Here is a 13,976-nt window from a genome sequence, read left to right on the forward strand (position 1 = left end):
GCATACATACATTTACATACGTATATCTGGGCATTCAGCACAAATGGGTAATGCTATTCTGCGGAGTTCTTAAAACAATAACAATTTTATGATACTAATGGAAAACAAAATCTTACTTTGGAGAACGAAATAGCCTAATGTACAATATTGATAGAAGCAAGACGGCTTGTTGAACTATACATATATTTTTAGCTCCCTTTTTAAAAAAATTTAACGACAGCCTTGAAATTTTGTCTCCTTCTCTCGTTGTATATCTGTACTGTAATGTTTGACAGGCTGCACAGTTCAGTAGTAGTATTACCAAAGAGGATAGATATATAAGAGGCGTCAATCGGCTATTCGTTTATTTTCAGAAAATTTTGATCGCTGAAAGAAATTTTACTCGATGTTAACCGAGAGATAGTCGGCCAGTTGCCTTCACATCTTGTCCCCAATTTGACAGCCAGGTGTGGGGAAATAAAAATTGCCTGAGTGGAAGTTGAGTGTGACTGCAGCTTCTGCAAAATGTCAAAGCATTCAGAGTGAACTATTTGTTATCATTTTAGAGTGATGTTTGATTGCTTTTCAGTCATTTTATGATCATATTCATGAACATATTTCAATCGTTTTGGTTGATAACTTTGAATCATTTTTGATTATCATGCATTTGTTTTTCATATCTCTTTGAAAATAAGATACTACATAATAATGTTATTTTATCAGGGAAAGAAAGCATGCGGAAGTGAACTATTTGATCAACCACAGGTAATTCGCAAACAAACTTGACCGATATACACCTGTTCAAATGGGGTTCAAATAGCGCACAGTGAAAAAAAAATAAGATTTTCAACGAAAAGCAGTGCTGCTCAAAATTTTTTATATGAAAATGCGAATCACAATACATGTACAAAATTGTATGTGCACTGAAACTTTTTTTGTATTTAAAAAATTTTAATTGTTTGAGGTCGGAAAAAGTTGAATATTTGGTTTCATGTTACAAAATATTTCCTTAAAATATTATGTCAATAGTTATATCACCAACATACAACAGCCAAAAATTTAATTCTGAAAGTAGCGATAAATTACATTGACCTCTAGCCTCAAGTTTTGTGGGAACATATTATATATACATAGGTACATATATCGTCGGAATTTGGGTTTCAATAATCATACTAAAAGCGAATGTAGACATTTCCGCGAATTTTGCATTGGAAATTGAATTTGAAAACTTTTGAAGTGCTTAAATTTTCAAATTTAAATACATATATGTATTAGCAACAGAAACTACCCCGGAAGGAGTAGTGTATTTCTACTGCATTCTGAACCACTGATAGTTCGCCGTCTATCTCTTTTACATGTTCTCAACTGGCGAATTTAACATGGCGCGGCCCTAGGCGGTGGAAATTGTCCCCGCTGCTTTAACTTTTTACTAGTTCCTAACTATATACAATATACAACATAGTTGTCAAATTATTAGTGTAATTTTTTTATCATACACAAGCTCCTGAGCTTCATACGGGAGTGCTTTTTCTTGGCACTTTCATAAGAAATTCAAGCATTTTCACGATTCGAAATTATATGTGAGCCCTCGGTTCATTTTCCTACATGATTATTTTCCGATATGTTGTCACCATAGCTCTCAACTGAGTATGTAATGTTCGGTTACACCCGAACTTAACCTTCCTCACTTGTTTATTTTATATTTATCTTAAAAAAAAATTTATTTTATTTTTTAAATATCGTTTAGGTATGTACATATGTACATCTGTTCACTATATATTTCTTATCTTATAAATCTGATTATTTGGAGATTACGAACGGGATAATACTATTGTTCAGCCCCATTCATGAAAGGTTGAAGTCTTCGGCACAGCCGAAGACAGTCCTGTCGTTACTTGTTTTTTTTTATATTCAAAGTGTGAATTTGAATCTGTGCCTATGATTCAGGGCAAAACAAAAACAAAAGTGCTACAAGTGTATAGGGGTTGAGCAGCTCCGATGTAAAGAAATATTTTGACAAGTATGAAATACATTATTCAGTCAACAAATATAGTCAAAAAAGATTCAGAAAGCTGAATTAAAAATTATTATAAATTTTTGATCTCCTAAAGTAAACACATTTGATTCAAATATGATTCCAAAATGTGGTTGAAAAATATATTCAGTGTTTGATCATCTAAAGTATTCATATTTGATTATTTCTTTTGTTCAATTGTATGGTAACTCATTATTTTGTCAGAAAGAGTAATCCAATTATATTAATATGTAGGGAAATTGAAAATTTAATCACCTAAATGGTGAGTGGGTATTGGTTTAGGGGGTGGTAGTATAAAATTTACCTTCCTCTCCTGGCGGGATATAGCTGTTGTGGTGGCAAGGTTGGTTACGGTGGCGCTGTGCACTGTTTGAGGGATGGATGACTCCTTGCAGTTGGTTGTACGGTAGCTGCTGGACACGATGGTGACGGTGATTTGCTGGTGGCGAATGGCTCCTCTGATGTATAATATAGAGGTCAGTTTTTCCGCAGCGGGTTGGGCAAGAATTGCGTTAAAGTTGTAAATGAACAGCGAAAAGGTAAGCCGATAATCGCACTTAATCTGGCACTATTGACTGCGGAAACGATACTGGTAATTCACGATATTCCTTTATAACGACTCCGAACCGAAATAAATAAAGAGTGGCACTTTATAAAATTTTTTTAAAAAAGCTAATTTCTTTAATTTAGAGAGGGATTTTCAATCTTAATTACAATTTCTTAAAATTTGGTATCACACCGCGATGGTTAAAGAATTCCGAATAAGTAAAAATAAAAAGAAATGTCAAAAACAATAATATAAATGTATGTATGTAGGTACATAGTCACATCTGTCAACCCATTGTTGGGGTTGCCAGAGAGGTGAAATACGCTCGCGTGTTAGCGTAAAATACAAACATTTCAAATTCTTAAGTTTAATAAATATGTACGTAATATATGATATTACGTATTTGTACGTGCAAATAATTTAGAATGCGTACTTATACGTAAAAGGTACATATATCAATAAATTCAATATAAAATTCAGGTAAATTCAGGTTTAGGTTTCCTTAAGCCTAATTTCTATTAAATAGAAGGGTTGGCTGTTGGCGACTACGACAGTCGCTCAAACATCATCCCCGCCCTAGGCGCGTTCAGCGGCTAGAGCCTCCTGTAGCTCCTTAAGGGTCCGCAATGCATCTCGAACGAGGATTTGGGACACTCTTCCTCTAGCGTTGGCGGTTTGCAGCCCTTGTGCGGTGCATCGAATGGTGCGTCGTGCGATGCTGGGTGCTGCTGAGGGAATGTTGTTTCCCGGGCGAGAACGGGGTTGCCCGGTGGCGGCAGGGGGTGCCGGTACGGCAGATCTGCCAGGCCGGGGTGCCTGGATGGCGCGCTGGGCGCTTGGGGTAGCGTCCCGCCGATGGAGTAGGGAGTGATGTCGCGCTCCACAGATCCGGCATCTGTCGTATGAGCTGCACTCGCTGGTGATGTGAGATAATGCCAAGCAATTCAGGCAAAACTCATGGGCTCGTGCAAGCATCCATCTCTGGGGTGGTTTCATTTTTTTGAATATGACGCAGTTCCGAAGAGCGTGCTGACGGGTGCATATGCGGCACCGTCGGTAATCCGTTATAAGTGTCGAGCTGCGTGATTCATTGGCGCGGTTGGGAGCAACGATCTCCGACCGCACTGGTCTTCGTGACGACGACTGATTTGCACGATCCATAGCGATCTGTAATTACAGTTGTAAAAGTATTTTAGTGGAGAGAAATACTGATACAGGGGATTTCAGCTGGCATTATGTTGCAAAATACGACATATTGGAGACGGTGATGTGGTAAGAGTGGTCAGAGGTGGTTTGAGAGTAGCTACGAATTCTCCGGGTTTGCCCGAGAGGGTGGGCTTTCAATCTGAGGGAGGAAACAGAGTTTGACAAGTGGTCGTGTGAGGGTGCCGGTTTGAGTACGAACGTCAACAACACGTATATGGCCGTCAGGTCCGGGATATACTTTTTCAATACGTCCAAGGCGCCATTCAGTCGGGGGAAGTGAGTCGTCGTGAATGCAGACACACTCACCGACCTTGGGTTGGGGTTGTGGATTTTTCCACTTCTGCCTTTTCTGGAGATCCTTTAGGTAGTCTTCCTTCCACCTTTTGCTGAATTGATGATGTAAGCTTTTTACCCTGTCCCATCGGTTTATAAGAGATAAATCCGCGTGATCCACTTCAGGGATAGCGAGGAGGGGGCTACCTCGGAGAAAGTGGCCGGGGGTCAGCGCGGTAAACTCTGTGGGATCTTGGGATAAAGGTGAGATAGGACGAGAGTTTAATACGGCTTCAATTCTTACCAAGAGGGTGGTAAATTCTTCAAATGTGAACTTGTGAGTTCCTGCAGTCCTCTTGAAGTGCAGTTTGAAACTCTTCACTGCAGACTCCCACAAGCCGCCCATGTGGGGAGCTCCGGGCGGAATGAATTTCCAATTAATGCCCTGGGGAGAGTATTTTGCGATTACTTCTTGAGAGGCAGTTTTCATGAAGTCAACGAACTCTTTTTCCGTCGCTCTTTTAGCTCCAATAAACGTTTTGCCGTTGTCACTCATCATTGTGGCAGGATATCCACGACGTCCGACGAAGCGAGCGAATGCTGCGAGAAAGGCATTTGTTGTTAGGTCCGAGCACAGCTCAAGGTGGACAGCTTTTGTCACGAAACAGACAAAAACGGCCACGTAGCCTTTCAGTAAGGTGTGAGACCTTAGCAAGGAGGCTTTTATTTGAAAAGGCCCCGCAAAGTCGACACCGGTAGTGGTGAAAGGCGGAGCATATGTGCATCGTTCCGGGGGCAAAGCCGCCATGATTTGCGATCGCATTTGCTGCTTGTGGAGGGTACAAGTTTTGCACTGATGTATGCATCTCTTTATGAGGGGTTTAAGTCGTGGAATATAGAGATCCTGTCTGAGGCATTGCTGCATGAGACGTATTTCGGCATGGAGAAGAAGTTCATGGAGGTACTGTATATAGAGGACAGCGAATCTTGATTTTTCTGGGATAATAACGGGATGTTTTTCATTGTAAGTCAACGTCGAATGAACTAGTCTACCATGAACCCTGAGGAGCCCGTTTTCATCGAGGTATGGGTTGAGGGTTAGAAGAGAGCTTCTTTGATCAATGGGTTTTGCATTTTCCAAGCATGCTCTTTCGCGAGGAAAATATCGGGTTTGTGTTAACGTCACAAGTTTATTTTTCGCTTTGCGGAGATCTTCATGAGACAGAGAGGGAGTGTAAGCGGGTTTAATGCCTCGAATTCGGTCCTTGAGATTATTAATGAACCTGAAGGCATATGCCATGACCCTGAGGGCGCGAGGAAATGACGAAAATCGATCCAATACATCGGGGTCATCTTCAGCTGAGTATAGTGCTTCGACTCGGCGCATTTCAGGCGGGTTGATGCTGCGGGTAGATGGGTTTGGCCAAGCTTCGGGGGGCTGGGTCAGCCACGCAGGGCCATTCCACCACAGCGAAGAATTTGCCAAGTCCATGGGTTTGCATCCTCTAGTGCCCATGTCTGCTGGATTGTCGCGACTGCCTACATGCTTTCAGGAGGCGCTTCCGACGAGATCCATAATTTCAGCTGTTCGATTGGATACGAAAGTTTTCCAAGCGTGGGGAGGCTTTTCGAGCCATGCTAACACAATTTCCGAGTCAGACCACATGTAAAGATTTGTAAGAGAGAGCTCGAGATGGGATTGTACGACGGCGATTAGTCGGGCAAGGAGTAGAGCTGCACATAGTTCTAGTCTTGGAAGACTGGTAGTGCGAAGAGGGGCAACCTTGCCTTTAGCGACCAGAAGGTGGGACGAAGTGGTGGCACCGTGGGTTGTTCGCAGATATATAGTGGCGCAATATGCCTTTTCTGACGCATCGCAGAAACCATGCAGTTCAACCTGCTGGTTCGGCATGTAGTCAACCCATCGAGGTATCTTTATATCTGAGATGTTGGGTAAATTTTTTGCGAACTGCGTCCATTTAATGAAGCGGAGGGGCTTCACTGGTTCATCCCAGCCAGTTCCGTCTATCCATAGCTCTTGGAGTAAAATCTTGGCCTGAATCATAATCGGCGTAAGCCACCCTGCGGGGTCAAAAAGTTTTGCGACCGAGGAGAGAATTTGTCGTTTTGTATTAGCGGACGAGAGGGGTATTGAGTTCACTGTATACGAAAACGTGTCGGTCAGAGCGTTCCACTGTATGCCGAGAGTTTTGGTGTTGCTTGCTTTCTCGAATTCCAAAAGATTGGTATCTAGCAAGTCCTCTTCTTTGATGTTTTTTATTATACTGGGGTGATTGGCCGTTATTTTCCGTAATGGAAATCCTGCTGACGCTAACACTTGGATGACTTGGGAGAGAGATGTTTCAGCAGAGAGAATTTCATGGCTGCCAGAGAGAATGTCATCTACATATGTTTCTTTCGTCAAAACAGGGACGGCTTTGGGGAAAGTTTCCTTTACATCTTTGGCCAGTTGGTGAAGAGTACGTATGGCGAGGTAGGGGGCACAGTTCACACCAAATGTGACTGTTTTCAGACGATAGTCTTTTATGGGGTCGCTCGGAGATGAGCGAAAGACGATCCTCTGATAGTCTCTGTCGTCTTCATGCATTATGATTTGACGATACATTTTTTCTACGTCTCCGTTAAAAACAAATTGGTAGGTACGCCACTTGAGAATCAGAAGCATCAGATCGGGCTGGAGGGTAGGGCCGGTATACAGAACGTCGTTGAGCGCATGTCCAGATGCCGACTTCTTTGAGGCGTTAAACACGACCCGCACCTTTGATGTCTTTTTCTCGGGTTTGACAACTGCGTGATGAGGAAGATAAAATGAGAGGCATTTTCCTCCGTCAAATTTTTCATAGGAGCCGGTTTCCTCCATATGATCGAGGGTGAGGTATTCTTCTAGAACACTATCATATTGAGTCTTTAAATCCCCTTTCTTCTGCAGACTTCTCTCCATTCCAAGAAACTGGCTTAGAGCTGAAGACCGAGAGTGGGATAATGAGATTGACTCTGGGAAGCTGGGTTTAAACGGCAGCCTTACGATATAACGACCGTTATCATCGCGTGAGGTTGTGGCTGCATAGAAATTTTCGCAAAACTCGTCTTCTGGGATTATTTGGGGTTTGGTGGGAACTTCCTCCAATTCCCAGAATTTACGCAATAAAGAGTTAAGATCTTCGTTGGACACTTCTGACACTTGCATGCAGAACGCGTTTACCATCACAGGAGCTCTACCGCTCAGAATCCATCCAAAAATGGTTTTCTGCGCTAGAAGATGGGGGGAAAGTTTCTCAACGCCATTTTGGATGATTTGCGGTATTACATCACTGCCTAGGACGAGATCTATTTGCGAGGGGGAGTGACAGTTCGAGTCTGCGAGGTTGAGGTGTGCCCATTTTGCTTGAAGCTCGCTAGTGAGCTTAAGCGAGGGGAGCATTTTTGTTAGCCGGGGTAATACTATTGCCTCTGCACTTATTCTGGTTTTGAAATCGGGGGATACCAAAGTCAGAGAGCACAATTTGTTTGAGGTCTGAACTACCTTGCCGCCCATCCCTGATATTTCAAATCTAGAGGGTTTGAATGGGAGTTTGAGTCTATCTTGGGCTCTGGTAGAGATAAAGGTTCGTTCAGATCCCTGATCCACAAGAGCTCGTAGTTTAAAAATTTCTCCTTTATGCTCTACGGGAACGATAGCCGTGGGTAAAATTATTTCACAATCGTTTTCGGAATAAAACGATTGCACTTGGCTTTTCTGCGAGCATGAAGGGCTTTCATCCAGAGCATTGGCTTGATCGGGAGTATTACCGGGTGAGACTGTGGAATTCGTGGTGGTGGCTTGTGAGGCTGTCCTTTGCAATCGTGAGGGTTGTCTTTTCGGCACTTGAGATGTGTCTTCGTGAAGCACTGAGTTGTGCCGATCTTGACATTGATTGCAAGTTTGAGTACTGGAACAGTCTTTCAATATGTGTGACTGAGAGAGGCAATTGAAACACATATTGTTTTCTCTCACAAACCTTCTGCGATCAGAGGTCGACAGCTTCTTAAATTTGAAGCAACTTATAAGGGGGTGAGATGAGGTTTTACACAAAGCGCACTTGTACATTGTTCGCTGCTCTGTCATATGAGATTGGGTGTGGGAGGTCGATCTATTTTGAAAGGGATGCGACTGCTGGGGTTTGAATGGTGGCCTAGCTTGTGGGGTGGCTTTAAATTTATTTGGTCGCCATTGATCGACTCGCTCTACGACTTCATATCGAGTTGTGAGGAACTGGTCCATTTGGGACCAGTTAGGAAGTTCTCTTCTTGAAGTCAGAGACTGCTCCCATAACGTGACTGTATTTTCAGGGAGTTTAGAGGTCACGAGATAAATAAGTATGGGGTCCCAGTTATCTGTGGACACCTGTTGCGTGGCGAGAATCTGAAGACAATTATTTACTGAGGATTGCAACTTTTGTATATCTTCACTGTTTTCCGTGGTGATCGTTTTTAAGTTCATTAGGGCCCGTATTTGATTATCTACGAGAACTCGTCTGTTCTCGTATCGGGCCTTTAGGGCTTCCCACGCTAAGGCAAAGTTGTCGTCAGTCAAGGGAAATTGATTGACTATTTGAGCTGCCTTTCCTTGGGTTTTGTATCTGAGGTGATACAATTTTTGCGCTTGGGAGAGTTTGGGATGGTTAATATAAACGGCTGTGAACATGTCACGAAATGAGGGCCATTTTTCATAACCACCATAAAATATTTCGGTATCGCAGGGAGGGATTTTCAGCGAAATACCGGAGTTGTCAGATGGAGCTGGTGTGACGGTAGGGGGAGCGGGGGCATTTGCTTGTTTAAGCAAGTGAAGCTGGTCTTCTATCTGGGCTTTTGTGTCTTCGTATGATATGAGACAGGACCTGTATATGCTATTAGCAGATGTTGGAAAATCTTCGGGCAGGTCCTGATCTGGGGTTTCGACAATCTTATCGAAGACGGTTTGAACTCTATTCCAGAATTTTTCTATATTCGAGTTTTTTATTTTGAGTGAGGACTCCGTGTTGTCTTGGAGCGACGTCGACCTAAACCGAGCACAATATTCCAAAAAATTGTCCGTTTCGGATGTAAATTTTTTGGGGGCAGACGAGATTTTAAATTTTTTAACTCCTTGAGTTTTGGAGCCACCTTTTTTGGTTTCATCGTCACTCATTTTTGAGCTTTGTTTTATGTCGCTTAGAGTTGAGAATTAATAAAATTTAACTAAGAGAGAAAAAACTTTTTTTTTTTGAATAGAGAGTATTTATTTGCTTTTAACTATGTGTGAGGGAGTTACGTTTATATTCACGTTAAATAGCAAGAGAGAATACTTTTCAAAACCAAAAAAAGTTTTTAAGTTAAATTTATTTGAGGGTGAGACTGAGAAAATTTTACCACTGTGCTGCGTTTGCACTATATTTAATATATGTATATGAGGGTGGTTTAAATATACGTGGGAAAAATTATGTGAGATATATGTATATATACGTATTAAAAGTATCTCGGGGGTAAATTATTATAATTTTGATACGTATGAGATTATCTAAAAATGTGTATTTTTTTTTTTTTTGTGTGACTTAGAGGAGTCTTATTTAGCTTCGATTTGTTGGACTGTAGGGGCTTGGAGGAGAGAGAAATTAGTAGCTTATCGAAATTCTTAATGGGGATTGAGAATTTATAGCGTGCAAATTTAATGCGAGAAAAGTGCTATAATACGCACTGCACCACTCTTGTACCACTGTGCACGATATTTTATTTCACCGCTTATGTCGTTTTCTTTCTTTTGTATATCCGTATGTATGTATACGCAAGTATGGAGATTTGAAAATATTTTTTGCGTTTCGTATTAATTTAAATTGGGAAAAATCAGAAGTTAGCAGAGGTTGTGCAATATATTTAATTAACGACAAGAGATATTTTAATTTAAAATGAGGAAATTTTAAATTATTAAGAGATTTGTCGCATTAAAATATAAGGGGTGCTTTTAGCAAGTGTGCCCACTGTAGCTAACTACTGAGTTTTTCTTATTTTGCTTTGCACATATACCGTACTGAGTTTTGCAATATGGGGTTATTGCTATATGTATATATATATATATATATATACGAAATGGTATGTGCAATTTTAGTGGGAACTTGAGAAAATTTGGCGGGAAATGAGGATTATTGGCGGGAAATAATAATCCTCGAAAATGAAATTTGCCTTAATTTTCTTTGTTTATATGTATTTTTTCCGTGATTGGGTTGTATTCTCTCATTTAATACTCACGGTTTACAAAAAAGGGCGAAGGTACTTGCGTTTTTATTGCGCTGGTTTCTTTAGTGGCGTCGAAGGACCACTGGTTTAGGGGGTGGTAGTATAAAATTTACCTTCCTCTCCTGGCGGGATATAGCTGTTGTGGTGGCAAGGTTGGTTACGGTGGCGCTGTGCACTGTTTGAGGGATGGATGACTCCTTGCAGTTGGTTGTACGGTAGCTGCTGGACACGATGGTGACGGTGATTTGCTGGTGGCGAATGGCTCCTCTGATGTATAATATAGAGGTCAGTTTTTCCGCAGCGGGTTGGGCAAGAATTGCGTTAAAGTTGTAAATGAACAGCGAAAAGGTAAGCCGATAATCGCACTTAATCTGGCACTATTGACTGCGGAAACGATACTGGTAATTCACGATATTCCTTTATAACGACTCCGAACCGAAATAAATAAAGAGTGGCACTTTATAAAATTTTTTTAAAAAAGCTAATTTCTTTAATTTAGAGAGGGATTTTCAATCTTAATTACAATTTCTTAAAATTTGGTATCACACCGCGATGGTTAAAGAATTCCGAATAAGTAAAAATAAAAAGAAATGTCAAAAACAATAATATAAATGTATGTATGTAGGTACATAGTCACATCTGTCAACCCATTGTTGGGGTTGCCAGAGAGGTGAAATACGCTCGCGTGTTAGCGTAAAATACAAACATTTCAAATTCTTAAGTTTAATAAATATGTACGTAATATATGATATTACGTATTTGTACGTGCAAATAATTTAGAATGCGTACTTATACGTAAAAGGTACATATATCAATAAATTCAATATAAAATTCAGGTAAATTCAGGTTTAGGTTTCCTTAAGCCTAATTTCTATTAAATAGAAGGGTTGGCTGTTGGCGACTACGACAGTCGCTCAAACAGGTATAAACAAACATAGATTGGTATATATGTACACACATATATTCCTAAACTAAAGATCAGCCTACATCCCCATTTCCCACCCACTTCATTGATACCAATATATCCATGCATAAGCTAACAAATGTTTGTACATTCACATGTTCAAATAAAAGACAAACTGTTTCCATCAACCACTTCCAACAAAAATTATTCTTACGCACAAGCATATGTACAAATCTATGTTCATATGTAAGCTAAGAAATATTTTTATATTCGCATGTAGACAAACTAAACAAAATTCACTTCAACCATCCAACCATCCCAGCAAAAATGCTTGGAGTAATTGTAAAAAGGAGCACTAATTTGGTGCTCCATTAGGAGCAAGAAAAAATGTTTGTATTTTCGTTGCCGTTCGATACTTTTCGTGTCATTCCGTTGTGCCGCCAAACTGCTGATTGCGCTCGTGGTGTCATTATGTGTTCGGTTTTTGGTGAAGTAACAGCGTACGCTTACGTATTATTGTCTTAAAACAAAGAAAACTCTAAAAAGTATTAAAACTCAAAAGAAACTAACTAACTAAATTAACGAAAATTAAAAAAGGTAAGTTAAATAATAGCCGTGTTTTTTAACACGCGTATATCCGTTTACGCTTAAACTTTATATTGACTGCTAAGAGACAAACTATAAATACACCTCTGAAATTGCTGCGCATAAATTTTGTCCTACTAAATTTCAATACGCATTATACTCAGATGTAACTGAAATATGTGTCTTTGTTTCACCCTGTACACTAATTCTATGTATTATATGTGTGTCCACAATTCATCGCAACTGATTCAGCTATATGTTATACCCTATGGCCATCAGAGCGTTGCGTCTCCGCTTTTCGGTACACCCTGTTGCTGTAGCTAGTTGTTTTACCACAGCCGCTAGATGGGTCTCCTAAGCATTATCTAAGCGAAGATAGGCGTTTTTTAACACGCGCAAACGAAACGTATACGCGCGTGTTAAAAAACACGGCTAATGTATAGTTTATCTTCAAAGCGTCATTTTAAGCGCCTTGTAAAGAAAGAAATTAATAGGCATAATGAAGGTGACACTTTGACGAGTGAACCGCTTGAGGAGCCGCCATTTGCAAATTCTGCCTTCGCTGTAGATGCAAATTGTGAAATAGCTCGTATATCATACATTTCTGTAATTAACTAACTCCTTTTAAATTTTCAGCTCAAAGTGATGTAACTATAATTTTAAAAAGAATGGAGGACAACATTTATTCAATCTCGGCTGATGTCAAAAAACTTAAAGAAATTGCTTGCCAACATACTGTAGCATTAGATTCAGTTTTAAAAACTATGAATGCGAAGCCAAGAGACCTAAAACTTTTCCCTATAAATTCCTTGTCGCAGCTGCAGGAGTTCGAATAAAACTGTGAAAATTACACTCATGTGGAAATAGTAAGTATCTCACCCCTGGTGGTAACAGAAATGGATAAAATTTTAATAACCTATTTATTTGTTTAAGTATCTTACATTAAAAAAAAAAAAATGGAGGAATAGAGTTATACAAAACGTTGCAGGAAATTTTTGCAGATACACTCCTAGCTAAAATTAATTGGAATGGAAAAAGGGAAGGAAGCAATACAAAACTTTAAGCTATTCAACTATTTTATTTAGGGTATGTGATTTAAATTCTTTAGGAATTAGAATTTAACTTTTTACAAATAAGATTCAAAATACTTTTTGTACTCATATACGTACGTAATTTTTATTCTTTTGGCAGTTTAAAAAAATTGTTTTCAAATCTTTGTTTTTACAGAAGCTCTGAAGGAGAACCATGCGTCATATCCCAAATTCGAGAAAAAAATTTAAAAAGCCTTCCATAAAACAAAGGCAGCCTCATACCGTACAAAATACAATTGAAAGTTTAATCTCTTAAACAATGAATCTCTTAAAATAATGAAATTACTTTTTTTACTGTTATTTGTTAATATTAGACTTGGTCAAAGAAATTATTAATCTTATTACTTGTACTTGTATAAACAAAATCTGAGATTCAAAAGTCCTTCCAGCCATGGAACGCCCCATTGTTTTATACTTTTTCATGAATATGTAATCTTATGAAAATTTATATTTTTTTAATAATAAAATAAATTAAAAACCCATTTTTGGACTTATTTGTAAAAAATACGTAGGATTCTTTATTAAGTATACTCTGTTTCCAATACTCCATGGAGTAATTCATTCAATAATCCGAGGAGTACTCCGTTCAATACTCCGAGGAGCGCTCTCCATAATGCTCCATGGAGTACTTCATTCAATAATCCAAGGAGTGCTCCCTTCAATGCCCCAAGGAATACTCCGTTCGACACTCCGAGGAGCGCTCCCCACAATGCTCCATGGAGTACTTCATTCATTGCTCCGAGGAGTGCTGTCTTCAATTCTCCATGAAATACTCTATTAACAATTTCCAGGAGTTCTCCTCTCCAATGACATGCAATGTTAAAATGGAGTAAAATTTTCATGAGCATCGGAGCAATATGGAGTAATCCTGTTATTCAAAATATTGCTCCTCAATTACTCCTTGGATTACTTCTTTTTTTGCTGGGATACGCACAAGCACACATACATATGTACATATGTATGCTCATGTTTTGTATGTAAATCGCAAAATCCTGAAAACTAGCTTCCTCTTGATTTTTCATTCATAAATGCTTCTTCTTAAGTTGTCCGAATTGGTGATAGAATTCGGCAACATGGCATTTT

General features: G+C 39.6%; 1 protein-coding gene and 1 long non-coding RNA gene across 4 annotated transcripts in view; one reads left to right on the top strand and one right to left on the bottom strand.

Annotated features, from left to right (window-relative positions):
* The window catches only part of Rsph3 (Radial spoke head protein 3), a 355,555-nt gene that overhangs the window by 272,006 nt on the left and 69,573 nt on the right, over nucleotides 1–13,976 (bottom strand). The window lies entirely within an intron of this gene.
* Nucleotides 11,694–13,186, top strand: LOC137254022 (uncharacterized). Its single transcript, XR_010953950.1, has 4 exons — nucleotides 11,694–11,814; nucleotides 12,439–12,668; nucleotides 12,736–12,888; nucleotides 13,030–13,186. It is a non-coding gene; the product is annotated as an uncharacterized lncRNA (long non-coding RNA).

The sequence above is a fragment of the Eurosta solidaginis genome, chromosome 5 (assembly GCF_040869045.1).
Source record: "Eurosta solidaginis isolate ZX-2024a chromosome 5, ASM4086904v1, whole genome shotgun sequence".
Classification (NCBI taxonomy): Eukaryota; Metazoa; Arthropoda; class Insecta; order Diptera; family Tephritidae; genus Eurosta; species Eurosta solidaginis.